The sequence below is a fragment of the Typopeltis vanoorti genome, chromosome 20, assembly GCF_054136105.1.
Source record: "Typopeltis vanoorti isolate ZY-2024b chromosome 20, IOZ_Tvanoo_1.0, whole genome shotgun sequence".
Lineage (NCBI taxonomy): Eukaryota > Metazoa > Arthropoda > Arachnida > Uropygi > Thelyphonidae > Typopeltis > Typopeltis vanoorti.
Window position 1 is genome coordinate 79,994,898 of NC_143568.1, and position 18,081 is coordinate 80,012,978.

At 35.6% G+C, this 18,081-nt stretch overlaps 1 protein-coding gene across 1 annotated transcript in view; it reads right to left on the reverse strand.

Moving 5' to 3' along the window:
- Positions 1–1,782: 1,782 nt before the first annotated feature.
- The window catches only part of LOC150095593 (trimeric intracellular cation channel type 1B.1), a 155,446-nt gene continuing 139,147 nt past the window's right edge, over positions 1,783–18,081 (reverse strand). Inside the window, exon 6 of the mRNA XM_090409760.1 lies at positions 1,783–3,502. The gene's annotated coding sequence lies outside the window, so the exon portion shown is untranslated. The remainder of the gene's footprint in view (positions 3,503–18,081) is intronic.

An 18,081-nucleotide genomic window follows, 5' to 3' on the forward strand; every position in this document is an offset into this window, starting at 1 on the left:
GAAGACCAAAAATATAAAATCTGACTTCAAGTCCTGACAAACAGTAAATTAATTTTGTATAAATTTATAGACAGGTTAGTAATAATGTAAATTGAATCATGTATTACTATAGGAGCAGCCTGTACGATACTTGAGAGGAATTTGATGATGATAACGGTCAATTTTTGTTATTAAAATTGTGCCAAACAATAAAATAATAAATTCTCTTCTGATTAAGTATTTGTTAATTTGGAGAAAGCTTAACCTCCAAAGACAATGACACTGGCATACTTAACTGGATATACATAGGAAGTAATGAAAACTAAAATAAAGTAAAAAGTTTTACTTAAAAAAAAAAAAAAAATTGTAAAAGAGTGAGTTACATAGTTTTAAGTCCATGAAAGTTCCAAGTTCGAAAAAAAAAAAAAAAAAACCAACTTCAGGTTTATCTTATTTGTGGTGTGTGAAACATTTCAATTCATACAAATTATGGTTTTTAAATATGTAAGGAGAAACTGAAAAGTAAAGTTTTATGTTCATAAACTATAAAATTTAATTTTAATGTATTATTTGCAACCTTTACTATAAAATAAATTAAAATTTTTTCAATGCAGCTTTTAATAATAGCTGGTCCAAATCATTTTAGAAGATCAATCTAGATCATGCATATCATCAGGCTTCACAAGTGATGAAAATCACAGAAAGACAGTTAAATGAATTCATCAAAACTACTTTTGCATATGCCAAAGAACTTAGTTTTTATGGCTTTAAGTGTGGTATTGAAGTGAAGACAGAAAAGCACACACACACAGAGAAACAAGGCCTTTCAAGTGAAGTTTCTACTTTGGTTAGCATACTCACTTACTCACCAACTAAAAGGTATGGCTCCAAATCTCACCATGGGCATGAATGTTTGTGATTGTATTTAGGTGAGATTTGAACACCTCCAATTATTGGAGGTCATCTGAATTGGCTTGAAGTTCCATTAATGTAAAAAAATAAATAAATTAAAAACCATAGCCTGCCCATGGCATCAATATGCTATTGATAACTTTTCTGAACTGAAATTAAATGAAACATTTTGTGTTTCTATGAGTGCAAAAACCTGAAATTAGACATCACCTTATATCAGGATAATGCCAGCTCATCAAATATCCATGAAATTTGGTTTAAATAATAATGTTACATTCAGTCAATAATCTTAATATCACTTTCACACTCACTGAGAAAGAATTTAAAAAGTTAAGAGAAGTTCAAAAGTCACGAATTGTCTAGGAAATATCCTATAATATCTGTATATCAAATTTAATTCACTAATAAGTATTTCTGGTTTTATTCAAAAATAAGATTCTTTTTCAATCCATCCCATGTTCCTTTTATTTATTAGGATAAGATAAATCACAGCCAATTAACTTTTCTTCTTATACAAAATTTTACAATAACAGGGCAGTTAATATTATATCCGCATTCTACTATGTCTGTGTGTGTTATCTGAATAGCTAGTCTATTTCATATGAGAAAAACTTGAATTTCCAGGAGAGGAATCCTGCCACTTTGATATGAGCAGTAAACTACATCACCTTGATATGAAAAGCCATTACAAATGTTCTTTGCCTCCTTCATGGAATTTGAACTCGAACCATTCCAAAGGCATTATTACGTGATATGAAGGCACTAAAAAAAATTAGTGTTTTCAATGCATTTTGCATATATTTTGAAGAGGATTAAGAAATTTAACAATGAAAGCAAAGTTATGAAGAAAAGCCTAATGTGTGAAAATGCATCAAAAACTGAGTTTAAGTATTGGATATTTGAAGTATACTTTTATTATATCATGTAGATGGAAGATCGTTAACTGATACAATGTATAGCAGCGAAAGTCTGTAAAACCTCAGGCGTAATAACACACCACACAAATTACACATCGTATAATTGTACATTATTTAACTAATAGCACAACACAGGAATGAAATATGCATAGATTATACAAATCTCATGTTAATGACGCAGACCTCAGCACAGATAGTATTAATAAATAATGGATAAAACAGAACACTGCATTAGGTTGTTTGCATTCATAGTTCACTTATAAGCTGTCCATTAACATTCCTTCAAAAGACTGTTTTGAGGACCAAACACAATTACATATAAACAAATAATGACTAAAAAAATCCCCAAATATATCTTTTTGGCAAAGTTATTAAAAGTGTAATGGAACCTGAATGTGATTTCTAAGGCACCTTTAAACTTATGAATCTTCATATCAGCTTTCAGCAGCACACATATATGTATATGTGGGTGGGTAGGTGTATGCCACATGAACAGACACACATGTGCATCCATGGTATGCCACTTCCTGAAATGACAGATTGAAATTGTCTCCAAAATTAAAATGCGCAAACTGAATTCAGTCTGTTTAATGCTATTTAGTTTCTGTAAAACACATTAGACAGGTAAGAGGAAAGAGGCATACAAAATCTAAAATTTAAGATATCAACAAACATATTGAGCAAAATATTTCTATAAAGTAAAGCTGAATAAAATTAAACAAAATGCACAAGATACATCTATACATGCACATGTGCATAAAGAATATGCACATATACGTGGTTATGCATGTACAGTAGTATGGTATTTGTGAATTTCCTATATATATATTTTAATAGGATGAAAATTTGTATTAAATCATAGCAGAATTATTGACCATTATTAAAATCAGTCTATACAGAAGCCTAAAAATGACTCCTCATCAAGTCAATTTATGAAAAAACACCATTTTTTTAAAAAACTTTTCTATCAAAGTATTGTCAAAACATGGATGTTAAAAATTACTGGCAAACAGTGATATTCATCTAAAACAATCTTATAAATAACACACATGCACATACTTGAAAGAAATTATGCACAAAAATGTATAGTTAAATAAATTTGTACAAGTGAAAAAAAAAATGTTCTGTGACATGCTCTCATCTTCACACATTTATATTACATGTTGTCATCCTCACACACACACACACACACATTTATGTCCATATTCAATAACAGCAAGCATTTTTACACATTGCAAAATCACTTTGCATGATGAAGGTATATATAATTCAAAACATAATTATATATACTGAAGTTCCTATCAATACACTATTCTTAAGATTTAAAGACAGACAGTATATGAATTATACTTGTCACTTGTGATCATCTACTATATAAAACACTCAGAAAGAGTTATATTTACACATATTATGCCTCTACCCTCTTTCCCACAACTGTATGAAAAAAGATTATGAAATGCTTGCTCCACTGTGAACAATCTCAAACACATCAGTTGCTCTTTGGCAAAACCAACTTTGATGGTCATCTCCATCCTTCAGTAAGTCAGTAATGGATATCAAGAGGCTGCTTACAGTACAGCTATTGGAGGACTAGGAGGAGAGGATTTTTACACAGATGATATACACATCTGAAGAAATGACGGTCACATGGTTTTTAAAGTGCTGTCACAGTGGCTACTGAAGTTTGGCAAAATCTGTTAATGAAGTAAAAGTTTAAAAATTAGAACACAAAATAATTTTATATCTATCTTAAATAGCCTAAAAGGTATCATAAGAATTATATAAGAATTCATATAATCATTAATATGTAATACATTAATGAAATTCAACTATACTAAGTTATTTAATTTCAAATTAGACTTTCATTAGTATATATCAAGAAAACTAACTGCAGCCAACAAGATGTCCTGTAAAATGATAATGTAGACACTGAAGATAGCAAAATGAAGAAAATCATTTTATGATGATATCCAGTTCAATGACAAAACTACATTTATACAAACTTATGAAATTATGATGCAGACATGCTGCACATTTCATGTTTCTTTTATACTCACACGAAGTAAGCAAAACCTTTTAATTACAAGTTTTGATATTTCATTCTTGTAACAAGGACATAATCAATAAACCATTACATCACACACACACACACGATGATACAACATAATCAGATAACTGAAGAATGGGAACATTTCTTATATACAAGGCTTCAACTTTTTTATGCCAGGGAACCAAGGGTGAACAGTGAAAAGTCAGTTACTGGAACAACCTCAAGAGAACTAAAGGGGCCCCATCAACATAATAAAACAATGGAAAAGAAAACAAATTAAAGAAAAATTGTTGTATAATTGATGTTACTGAGAAAAGAAGTTATAATTGGGAAATCCTTTTTAAATAATAAATATAAGATGACTTTTTTCAGACAACAGGAATCAAACAACAAAGGGAGTAGTTGAAGTATTCAACACTGAACACGAATATAAATTCTTGAATGGGATGCAGTTTCATGAAAAGTAACATGCATAAGTTTCAAAAAGGAAAATGCTTCAAGTGATAATATGGAAGAATTTTTCACATTCACAGAAAGATAAGCTGAAAAAATGATAAAATAAATAAATTAAAAAAAAATAATAGTCAGAGATCTAAACAGTAGAGCCACTAATAACAAGAACTACCTTCTTTACTTCTACTCAGGACATTTACTAGTCATTCTTAAGATTGAAGTTTGCAAACAAAAGAAAAAGAAGTTCTTATTCAATAAAAGAAAGAAAAATATTAAAATTAACAAAAACATTCTGAAAACTTAATTTTATAAAAGTTTATAATAGAAATAAAAGCAATCTTCTTTTACAAACTTACATTTGTAAACAAGAAATTGTTTAATTGACAATTCTGTTCATTGGTCTTCATGTTGGAGGCTTAATGGATTTTTTACAACACTCAAAAAGAATTAAAATAGAATTTAATACTTCCTATATTTTGTCCTAGTCACTAGGACATCTATGGGGATTACAAAAACAATTAATGTAACATGCACACAAATATCATACAATACTAAGCCCAACCAGGTGGGTGACACTAAAGTCCTATCTAGGTGGAGCGCCCTCTAAGGGCGGTAGTAGGTGGCCTGGAATGTAAGGTGGGACTATAGCAACCTGATTATATAGCAACCAGGAAATATAGCAACCTGGTTAAACACAAACCACAACCACAAATTCAACCGCTCCAGACAGTAGTAAACCTCTCTTCCAAAAGGCTCAACGACGATGCCGTCAGCGCCCTTTGCCTCGGCCGTAATTTTGCCGTCGCTCCGAAGGAAGTGCTGGTGTTTGATGTAATGGTTAACATCTAACGGGGGATTGGTCACTTACCGTCGGAGATAGCCAACAACATCAGACTTGACGTAGCCAACATCTTCGCTCATTCTTCGCCTCCAAAAAGTAATTTATCGTATGCCCAACGCACGACTCTCCTGAAACTACGGAAAGAAAAAAGTATCGTCATCACCAGAGTGGATAAGGGTAATGCCACAGTCGTTCTTAATACCAGTGAATACAATCGTAAAATGAACATTATCCTCCGCAATCGCGCTACCTACATCCCGCTAGAACACGACCCCACAAAAACACAAGTTAAGAAATTAAAAATCTTACTTAAAAAAGTATCTTCCTGGCCCCCTGACGTCACGAAAAAACTTAAACCTTTCCGCTCCCGTCCCCTCCGAATATACGGTTTACCAAAAATCCACAAACCCAATTCCCCACTCAGGCCTATAGTAGATGCCACCAATGCACCTTGCTACAGACTGTCTAAACAGCTGGCCAACTCTCTGATCCCCTCACCGGAAGGTCCACTTCCTATAAAGAACTCGACCCACTTTAAAGCCCTCACAGAAAATTTAACCCTGAATAATGCAGACATATTGGTAAGCTTTGATATCTCCTCTTTGTTTACCAATATTCCCTTAACTGACACTTTATCTCTCTTAGAAAAAGTTTTTCCCTCTGACATCTTAGATCTCTTTTCCTTTGCCATTAACTCTGGGTATTTCTCTTGGAAGAACAAAATCTACAAACAGATAGAGGGAACCACCATGGGTTCCCCCCCCCTCATCCCCCTTGCCAATTTCTATATGGAAGATTTCGAAAAACGAGCCACTCAAACCTTCTATCTGGCTAAGATATGTAGATGATGTGTTCTCTATTTGGCCTCATGGCCCAGACACGTTAGACTCCTTCCTCAGTCATCTCAATAGCCTACATCCAAGAATCTAGTTTACTATGGAAAAGGAAAAGAACAATTGTTTACCCTTCCTAGACACCTTAGTCACACGCCTGCCTAATGATACACTTGCCTTCACTGTATACAGAAAACCCACACACAGGCAGATACATTCACAAACTCTCCCACCACCACCACCCCTCTCAACAATATGGCATTATCAAAACTCTTACCAAGAGAGCCCAAAATCTTTGTTCCAGTGGAACCGCCCTCACTACTGAGCTTAACCACATACACAGCACTTTCCTCTCCAATGGCTACAGCGATCACAGTATCAAAAAAATAATCAGTTCCTCCCCCATTCCCCATCCTTCTCGTCAACAAGATTTTAAAAATGCCATCACCATACCCTACATCCGTGGCACATCCAAAAAAATAGCCAAGATACTAAAAAAGTACAACCAACACACACAGCATATAAGCCCCACTGCAAACTTACTACCCTTATCTGTTCTACGAAAGATCAGCTCCCTCTTCTCTCTCTGCCTGGAGTTTACAAAGTACCCTGTTCCTGTAAGCTGGCATACTTTGGACAGACAGGCAGATCAGCATCCATCTGCCTGGAGGAACACAAGTCTTACATCTGTAAACACAACTATGGCCATTCAGGCTTGGCTGACCATGTTTTGGACACCACCCACAGGCTATCATGGAAGAAAACCACCATGCTCCACCACAAATTCAAGAAAGAGAGACTTTTCTTAGAAGCAGCAGCAGCTCTCAGAAACCAACCAAATCTTAATAAATACGGTTGCATTAAGCTTCCGAAGATTTGGGAAACACTCATCACCCGCGGTCCCACCTTACAATCCAGGCCACCTACTACCGCCCTTAGAGGGCACCCCACCTAGATAGGACTTTAGTGTTACCCACGTGGTTGGGCTTAGTATTGTAAGATTTGTGTGTGCATGTTACATTAATTGTTTTTGTAATCCCCGTAGATGTCCTAGTGACTAGGATGAAATATAGGAAGTATTAAATTCTATTTTAATTCTTTTTGAGTTGTAAAAAATCCATTAAGCCTCCAACATGATGTCCTCACAGCACTTAAGCCTCTACACACGAACAGAGAGTATAGATCCATGAGGTACTCCAGCACTGATGAAAACTGATAAGAGGAAGTTGTTGCCGATCCAATCATAAAGATGGTGAGTTTCTCCAAATCTTTCCATGATCTTGTGACCAAAGGTAGGTAAGATAAGTAAAGAGCATGTTGAAGAATGAGTGTGGGGTAATCCATATTGTCAATCACTAATGGGCTTTCAGATAGTGGAGAAGCTGGTTGTTGATGACCTTCCGATCACTTTCAAGCATAATCAGGTAAGGACAATGTGATGTTATCTTGATGGCTGACCTACATCTTTCTTTTTTTTAGGGACAAGCTGGCTAAAGACTTGCTTTCATGCTGCTGGGCAGATGCCAGATGGGTATGATAACTTAAATATGAAACACAATATGGTGTCAATTCTTAAGCACAATATAGCAAAAAGGTATGTTGTAAAATGAGAGTAGGGAACAATTTAAGTTTATGTTTTAATTAAGCCAGGAAACAATCAAGGGAGTCTTTAACAGGAATAAATGCAAAAATTTAATATCAGTGATATTGGTATTCTGTAAGTGTGCACTGAACACCTAGCATTCGAGGAATATACTAATATTTGGTGCACAGTACTTCTGTCTCTTCTAAATCCTACTTACTCATCTTCCATTAGTTTTCTTATTCTTACTGTTAATATCATCATCACATGACTTGTTAGAGCAGTTGTGTAATTTTTTTCAGTCCATTTTTGTGAGTGGATATTAGAATTAATGTTGCCCATTGTTTTGGTGCTCTCTTTTGTCCTATGTTTTTTTTACGCAACTGGTGTACACTGCTTGGGGAAAAAAAGTCAACAGACACCATAGTGTGAGGAACAAACAGTCATGGCACCCACCTTAATAGCATGAGGATCTCCTTTTACTACGATGACTGCAGCAGTCCTATGGGACATACTTTCCATAAGCATACAATAGCAATCAATGGGAATTTTGGACTATTCTTCCTGTAGGTATGGAGGATTTTTGTGATGTGAAGTATCAGAGCATGTATACTGTGAATAGTTTGATGCAAGCACATTGTTCTATGATTGTTATTAATCATTTCCTTATTTATTTAACACATAACCAACTTGTTTAGCATTGGCATTAATACCACTCTTTAGTGATGTCAGAAGTTCTCAATGCTTTAAATTGCACCTGTTTGGAATAATACTTTCTTTTGGTATGGATTAATAATGTAGATGCCATCTCATCTCAGCAAAATTTCATTAAAATGCTTTCAAGTTTAAGGAATTAACATATTTCATCAATTAAATAAGGGATTATGAAAAATGAAAATGTAAGATAATCCACTGTAATTATCTTATTTTTACTCATAGTCTCTAATTCTTGAATCAGATTTTTCTGTACCTGTTTCCCTCCACTTCTTTCTCTTTATTTTATTTTTTCTTCCTGAAGATTCACAGTAAAGGCTTCTGGACTATTAGACCTTAATGGACAGATCCTATTAAAATGATGTCTTCTGATGTTCTTCCATTCAAATAGCAACAGACATCCTGACTGTCTATGACATGACCTGCAGCTCCATGAAATTTTATACTTGTCTTATTTGAGGGGGGGGTGAAATCAAGAGGATGCTAATAAGTATGAAGGTTGAGAATTTCGTAAAATTCTTTTTACTTTTTTCAGTCCTGCATAGGCATTGTACTTTGGGGAAGGGGTCATTGTTTGGAGTAGTAGTGGCATATGTTTTGATTTTACATGGATTATTAAGGAATGCTTTATCAGAATGGTTAGTTCTTTATTAAGTCGTGCTGTAATAAAACAAGAAGGATTTTATGAACCTCATATTATTGAAATGGATGGTGGTGATGATAGAAAAGCTTATTTGTATTTGTTAACATGTGTTGATTTTCTATATCCTGTGAATTACAGTTTTTCTTCAGTGTTTTCCAAACAGCAAAACCGTTTCTATGGTATATATTATGTGGAGAGATTAAAAACATTTATCATGCCTGGCCAGGTTACCAAACTGCAAATATGTTGTCTATGTAGCATAAGAGATGGAGAGTTTTAGTGGATCTGGGTTTATTGCTTTCTGTTCAAGCATTCATAAAGCACTAAGCTAGCGGGAGGGAGGATGCAGACAGTATATAACAGTGTCATCTGTTTGTATAGTATACTGTGTCATATCAGAGAACATTACAAGTTCAGATAATTTGGTTATGTCCAATGGGAATTTATTTTTAAATAAAGCTAATGCATGTTTAAAGAGTAAATAAAGAAACATTCAAAATTTACTATTTCTATACTTATTACTCAATCAAAAAACTGTTATTCACAGCCTACAAAGAGTTCACCTCATACTAACAAATAAGTCTATCGCCATAAAATCCTTTCCAGCAGGATGGGGATTCTTAAGATAGTTACCAACAAAATAGGATTTATTTGTTACAACGAGGAACTGCTTAATGAAAAACTAAATTCCAGGAAAAAACACATGCGTTCAAGTGGCCATAAATCGACATAAAATCAGAAACATTATATACCACCATCCTCAAACAATTCCCTCACCCAACAAACAAAACAGCAATAGTGGAAAAGCAGCGTGGAGACAGAAAAAAAAATAAGACTTAACCAAACCACTACTAACATGATTTATCTGCTCTCCAAACAACCACTCCACCGAAATACTTAATTACTAAAACTAAATATTTACAAACCAATGTTTCTTATTAACGTGTTATCACACTTCAAAATATGCTCAACAAAGATGCTAAACACAGTGAAAGTTGTCTGTGTTAGATCTGAAACGGGCAACCCCACTCTAAATGAGATCACCTTTTCGGAGTCTAACAGAAGATATCCATTAAATGAGCATACTTATCATTTGGCACAATCTAACTATGTTTTAAAAGAAATAACAACTGGCAAATTAGAATAAAAACTGTTTGTATTGTAGTTAGTGTGTTTATACTTTAATGTAACTGTAAGTCAACAAAAAGGGCTCACATGAGAGTAATTATCAGTGAATTTCTACACATGAAAGAATGCCAATAATTCGGTAAGAACGGGCAAAGGTCACCCAATACTACAATAGCAGCATAAGCGTCTGTGGGTGCTACCTCTAAGAAAACATCAAGATGCATGCATTCCCGAAATTGGAAAGCCCTGTATGAGGATCGGTGAAGTCACCCAGTCGGGGACGAATCGGAAGGGCGAAAGGAGAGATCAAACTTGGAAAGGTGGCACTCTTGGGGAGCGTATAAAACCTGCAACACAGAATTGAATCACCCATGTTTTGTTTGTTCCTGTATTCTCACCATGTGCTTCGAGTGGTCATCGTGATTCAGTTCTTGTCCTTAAGAGATGATCTCCAAGAAATCCCAGTATGGCACCGCCACAGAGCATGGCAAATCTTGAACGCAGGCCGTCGGTAGGGAATAGCATCGACATAAATCCTTAGTAAAGAAACCAGGCACCCGATCCAGGTAGAGCACGTGATTCCCATGTGGCAACAGAACCAAGGCAGCCAGAACTTCGTAAAAAGGAAGGACAGAGAAAATCCCGAAAGAACCTAAAATAGTGTAGATAAGTACTTTTACATATTCTAGCCCTTTAGAGAACTCGACTAACAGAAACGGAAGAAAGTGTAACTCGAAATTTTGATAAGGATAAGCATGAAGAATTATTACATGTGTGAATGACTGTATACCATTAGACTGAATTCTATGAACTATTAACTTACTGGAGATTCTGTCGTGACCTATTCAAGGAAGATTAACAATGTGCCATATACCTAGCTGGCTCTTATTAAGTTGTAAACTAAATATTTGATAAATTGAAAGAATAGCGTTGTAGAGATTAAGAAATCCATGTTTATCTAAGAATGAGAAAGTGAGAGAAACGTAAAAGTTTTAACCTAGCATTAATATCAATTTTGTCTTTGTATTGTAATTAATTATGAATTCATTAAATTTGTTTGTTACCTTCCATACTTGCTTTTCTAACCATGTTGACTAACCTAGACCCTTCATAAAAATACGAACCTGGTAATCATATACGTGCGCGGGGATATCCTAAGTAAGAAAGGAAAGGGGGGGGGGGAATACGACTGCAAACAGACAAAAGGGAAAACCTACTGCTTCTGATTTCAAGTGAATTATATTAGTAGTATCTGATACTCTATAACCATCCTTAGGCTGAGTTTGACTCTGTCCTTAAAGCCCAGGCTGGTGCAGGAAATAAATTTGTCTGAGCGAATGTGGATAACTTGTAGAGATCAGGGAATAGGTATTTTGTGGGGGCCCAAAATTTAGAAATTGTCAGATAAACAGTAAGATCATATACTCAGTGTTAGGCAGACGATTTAGAGATATATAAGGGTTAAAGATGGCAGACAGAGGCCAGCATATATAATAAGGTAAGGGAAGGGGTAGTGATCATTAAATCAAGCTAGCATTATACAAATGAGAAGAAGACATAACATCTGCATGATGCTAGATGAAAGATTATGGCATCTCATGCAGATCTTTGTAAGCTATTTAGGAAGAAAGGAAGTTAAAATTTATTTGAACTCCATCCATGAGTTGTTCTGCAATTTAGAGTTTTGTAGACTAAGGCTGCTACCAGGGATTTTATGAAATGTAGTGCCCCCCTCCCATCTGCAGTCAAACCCTGGTCAGAAAATATTAAATGGAAAATTCCAGAAATAAACAATTCATACAGTTTAAATTGCACACTGTTCTGAGTAACGTGCCGAAATCTCGCGCTGTCCTGCTGGGAACGTGAATCATCCCTTTGTCCAGTGTATCCACGCTGAACTGTATACACCATTTGGCCTCAGTAATCATCTCAGTAATCAGATATACTGTTGTGTTATCGCAGTGCTTTTGTTCAAATAAACCTTATTTTATTTAATAATGGCCCCAAAGCGTGAGTACTGATGCCAGCAATCTGGATATGCCAAAGAGAAGGTGTCAAGTGCAAAGGTTAAAGTTCTCGACTTCATGAGGAAAGAAAATAAATCGTATGGTGAGTTTGCTAAGATTCCATTCACATAACTTTTATTACATTATATTGTTATAATTTTTCTATTTTATTATTAATTATTGTTGTTAATCTCTTACTGTGCCTAATTTATAAATTACATTCTATCACAGGTATGTATGCATAGGAAAAAATAAAGTATATATAGGATTTGTTACTATCTGCGGTTTCAGGTATCTGCTGAGGGTCTTGGAAAGTACCCACCCCCCAGGATAAGGAGGAGGGGGGGGGCTACTAATGTGGAATGTAAATTCTGAGTTTCTAAGAGATAGAGAAGCTTACCTGTATAAGATTTGTAACTCACCTTTATATAAAAAGGTGCAACATTAAGCATTCAGCAATGCTGTAATCAGAAAACGGTGAGAACTTTTCAATAATTTGTATGAGTGTGCATAATCACTAAAATGGTACTTACTGTAGTGCAAATTGAATGTTCATATAAATTAGTGACATTAATCTGACATAATTATTAATTGACTTAAGGAATTCACATTGTACGATAGAATATAAATTAAATTAAACTTTAATATATATTTCCAATATTTCGGCAACATCACGTTGCCATTTTCAAGGAACTTACAATAAAGACACGTGCATGCAGGCATTACATACAGTAAATAAAGAAGAAGCAGGAAGCTATCGCTTCTCCTAAAAGTCCTGATGGTGCCGCCTAGCGGGCTATGTAGGCATTCTTGGCCGGTGGGCTGAAGGTCTCATGATGTGTCTCCCAAATTTGGGGCAGTCTCATGCAACCAAATTTGTTGAGGTTTGGCATGTTTCTTACGGCTGAGGCTGATTCCATGAAAAGTCTTTCAAACTTGAACTTGCTACAGTGTATTATTGTGGCTTTCTTCCACCGTATTCTGTGGCAGGTATCCAGAGCATGGTCTGCAAGACCAGAGTGGCTATACTGGTGAAAACAGATGTAGTCCTTGTGTTCTGAAATTCTGATATTCGCTGTCCTGCCTGTTTGGCCAGAGTAGGACAGCCCACAGCTGCAAGGGACCTGGTATACACCAGGTAGGTCTTTAGTGGAGCGGATAAGGGATGCCAATTTTCTATATGGTCTGTAACAAGAGGTCAACTCATGTTTTCTTAAGATTTTGGTAATTTTTTCCGAGGTGCCTCGGATGTAGGGAATGGTGATGGATTTAGAGCAATCCTTGTTGTAAAGGGAGGGGAGGGGGGGAAGGGTTGTGGTTTACTGGTTTCAATATTTTTTGGATTTTTTTTTTTTTGGGGGGGGGGGGGAAGCCATTGGCTGTGAAAGTGTTGAGGATGTGATTTAGTTCAGTGATTAGGGCACTGTCATTTGAACAGATTAGTTTAGCCCTGTTGCATAGTGTCTTAATAATTGTTGTGAGGAGGGGGGGTTGTTGGTGAATGTATCTGCCTGTATGGGTGGGTTTTCTATAAACAGAGAAAACCAAGGTTCCATCAGGCTGGCAGGTGACTACTGTGTCTAGGAAAGGGAGGCTGTTGTTTTCCTCTTTCTCCAGGGTGAACTTGATTCTGAGTGTTGGTTGTTTAAGTGCGTTAAGAAGGAGAGGAGTGTTTCAGAGCCATGTGGCCAAATAGCGAACACATCATTAATGTAGCAAAGCCATATGGTTGGTTTTTGTGGGGCAGAGTTTAAGGCTTTCTCTTCAAAAGTCTCCATAAAGAAGTTGACCAAGGTTGGGGAGATTGCTGAACCCATGGCAGTCCCCTCTATTTGTTTGTAGAATTTTCCCTGCCAAATGAAATAGCCTGAGTTCATTGTGAACTGAAATAGGGCTGAGATATCGGGAGGAAATTTAGCTTGGATTAGCTCTAATGTTTCTTTGAGTGGGACATTTGTGAATAAGGAAGAGACGTCAAAACTGACCATTATGTCAGTATGTTGGAGTGTAAGGTTTTCTATGCTGGTTTTGAAGTGGGCCGAGTTTTTTATGTGTGATGGTGTGTTGGATCGTCCTTCCTGTCTTTTGATCCACCATCTTGCTTTAACGTTGTTCTTATTAAGGTTAATTAATTGTATGTTGATTACTAATCCAAATATAGGGAAATTTCTATTATACTGCGCCACCCTATATTCAGATTAGTTTATGCAAAATTGTGTATTCAAATATTAATCAACTTTAGCAGTCTAATGTTTATATATAGGCCAAATTTTACATTAACATTTGAGGTTCCTGCTAGGTCCGATAATTTTATGAACGGTGCAGTGGAAAAGAATCAGGCTAACAACAAATTGAAATCAATAAAACAAAACATTTAATGCAAGGTTATATAATATATACATAAGCATACTTTGGATACAAGATAATGCAATATTAACTCAGTTCAACTACACATAACATTCACTTAACTTTTGGTATCAAACACTGAGCTTCAAAATCTAATTTCTCCTTAATAGGCAAAGATGGTTCTAAAGTTCTTTACCACTGAAATTCACAGCAAATATTTTAACAATATTATTCTTTATCTATCCCTTAGTCAGAAATCACATAGCTCAGTCAAGAGATAGCTATCACCATAAGGGGGGGGGGGGGATACTATTAACCTTCTAGCTTTGGCTAATTTCAGCATAAACACCACAGTTAATGTTAGGATTTAACAGAAGGAGATAATTCTTATAACTTCACTCTAAAATGCTATAAAGTACAACTGTTCTTGCCGGAATAAACCTTTGCACATATTATTCACTGAGGCACACTTAAAACTTTAGTTAATTATCACACTGGAGCTACACATTTCAAAAGTAATCTTCTTTAAATTAACTTAATCGTTAATTTCAGCACATCACATAGGCAGACACACTTGCACTAGAAAATCTACTTGTTCCCCATATACTACTTTACGATAGAATTAGCTTTCTACTAATCTTCCTTGAAATCTCTGGAATACAACATTAACTTCAGAATTCCATATCAATATTCTGAGTTGTCAATTTACATTTCAATTCTTTGTAATCTGATCACAGCAATTAATTCTTTGTACTACAGCCTCTTATTTAACTCCATGCTGACAATAAATTATTTCCTCATCTCTATTATACTGTTCTCAGTGCCATTACTGTGCTCCAATTGTACTCAGTCTCCTAGTTCTAGTGCTAACTCTGCCGACCAACTGCTGCTCACTGTCTTGATTACTCTCGCTTTCCATTTATATATTTTCACTCCGTTTTCCCGCCAAAACTTGTTCTCACCTTCTAGCTCATATCAATTCCATCTCACATTCCATAACTCATGCGCTACTACGCTCGCACTTTCTACTTTTAACTCCGTCTCCAAGACAACAATTACAGCAGTACCTAAGCATAAGCATTACATAACATTATACCTTTACATACAGAAACTAAATAACAGGATATTTTTCAATTCAAATAATATGTAATTAAATATGATGAACACAAATTCTTCTACTATTAATATAGGAATAAATAAAATAATCTGAAAGTTATTTTTATATAGTCCTTTCCATTATTAATACATATCCTAGATTAATTAATTAAATAAAAAAAACTCAAAGGTACTTATATGAATAATAGTTTATAATAAGAGATTTATATTAAATAATATCTACAAATGTAGCCTTTGATATGGTGGATTATGTTGGATTCTGAAAGGAGTATTAATAATTTTAATTTCTCTTCATTCAGAATCCAACAGTGTATTGCCAGTATAGTGTGCAAGCACATTGGCCAAATGTTTAGCTAATTTGTATGTGGGGGAAATCAATGCCATCCACTAAGGGATGTAATGGCAACGTAATGGGACGTAACTCCCCATTGAATACAATCCCACCAACTCACAAATTAGAAAATTCCATAGGCTCCTTAAGACGGTCACTTCTTGGCCTGTGGAATTTACTGACAAATTAAAACCGTTTAACTCAACCCCCCGTATATATGGACTCCGAAAAATACATAAAGAAAATGTGACATTACGTCCCATAGTGGATGGCATTGATTCCCTCACATACAAATTAGCTAAACATTTGGCCAAAGCGCTCACACACTATACTGGCAACACACCATCACACATAAAAAAACTCAGCCCACTTCAAAGCCAGCATAGAAAACCTTACACTCCAACATACTGACATAATAGTCAGTTTTGACGTATCCTCCTTATTCACAAATGTCCCACTCAAAGAAACATTAGAGCTAATCCAAGCTAAATTTCCTCCCGATATCTCAGCCCTATTTCAGTTCACAATGAACTCAGGCTATTTCGTTTGGCAGGGAAAATTCTACAAACAAATAGAAGGGACAGCCATGGGTTCACCACTCTCCCCACCCTTGGCCAACTTCTTTATGGAGACTTTTTGAAGAGAAAGCCTTAAACTCTGCCCAACAAAAACCAAGCATATGGCTTCGTTATGTTGATGATGTGTTCGCTATTTGGCTACATAGCTCTGACACACTCCTCTACTTCTTAACACACTTAAACAACCAACACCCCAGAATCAAGTTCACCCTGGAGAAAGAGGAAAACAGCAGCCTCCCTTAAGTGCCTCTGTAGCACAATTGGAAGAACGACAGTACATTGCACCTTTTGATTGGAAAAGACCTGAGTTCGATTCCCGTCATAACGGGTGGAATCTTTATATGGACTTTTTCCAATGAAGGTGAGTTAGCTGATCTCGTACGGAGGTTGCAGGTTTTTTTCTCCTAGTCACTCGGGTTTTTCATCCCGCATACAGACAAATTGGCCCTTCAGAATACACACAATTTACAGATAAAAATTACTTGTTGTGGAGGGCGGTAGATGGCGCTGATGTAGTTGATTGGTAGTGGTGGAGACGGAGGGTTGTACAGTAGGTGTCCTCCTGCGATGAGTCTTCAGACTCCTTGGAGGTGTCACGAATAATAATAATAATAAATTTCCTAGACACACTAGTCACCCACCAGCCTGATGGAACCATGGTTTTCTCTGTTTATAGAAAACCCAACCATACAGGCAGATACATTCACCAACAATCCCCCCCCCCCCCACACACACACAACAACATGGAGTTATTAAGACACTATACAACAGGGCTAAACTAATCTGTTCAAATGACAATGCCCTAACCACTGAACTAAATCACATCCTCAACACTTTCACAGCCAATGGCTACCCCCCCCCCCCCGCAAAAAAAATCCAAAAAATATTGAAACCAGTAAACCACAACCCTCCCCTCTTCACAACAAGGATTACTCTAAATCCATCACCATTCCCTACATCCAAGTGTTGGATCCTACTTCTTGTCAATCTTTACTTTGGATCTGACATGATTACTATTATGATGTTCTTTACTAATTGATACGTTGTAAGTTGATTTCTAATTCAAATATAAAGAAAATTTATATTTAAAGACTGCGCCACTTTATATCTGAATTAGTTCAGGAATTGAAGATAAACCAACTCACAACTATCTCTCCTTTTATGTGTTAATATTATATATACTGGCCGAGTATATTTAACTTATTTATCACTCCCGCTTTGGTTCGAATATTTTATGAATGGTGCAGTAAAAGAGATTCAGGCAAAATACAACTTTTGATTAGCAAAAACAAACATTTAATTTTAGAATCATAAATTTTACACTTAAATTCAAATCAGTAATTAAGATATCACAAACATTTTAACTTCTGATAAATTCAATCATACAACTCAGACAATGATAAATCTGTTATCTCTATAATACAGTCTTCTCACAGTTCCTTAAGTTCCAAATACAACAAAAATTGCAGTAATACCTCTTCACAAACAAACACTTTTAAATTTACACTTCAGCTAACTTCTGCAATAGTTACTGTAAACACAAGGAAATTCTAAGATGAAACACACTCACATCTCTGCATAAGGAATATTAATGGTTGGAATAATCTTACCGATAATCTTCTATCTTCATCTACTTATACATTTACACTTTT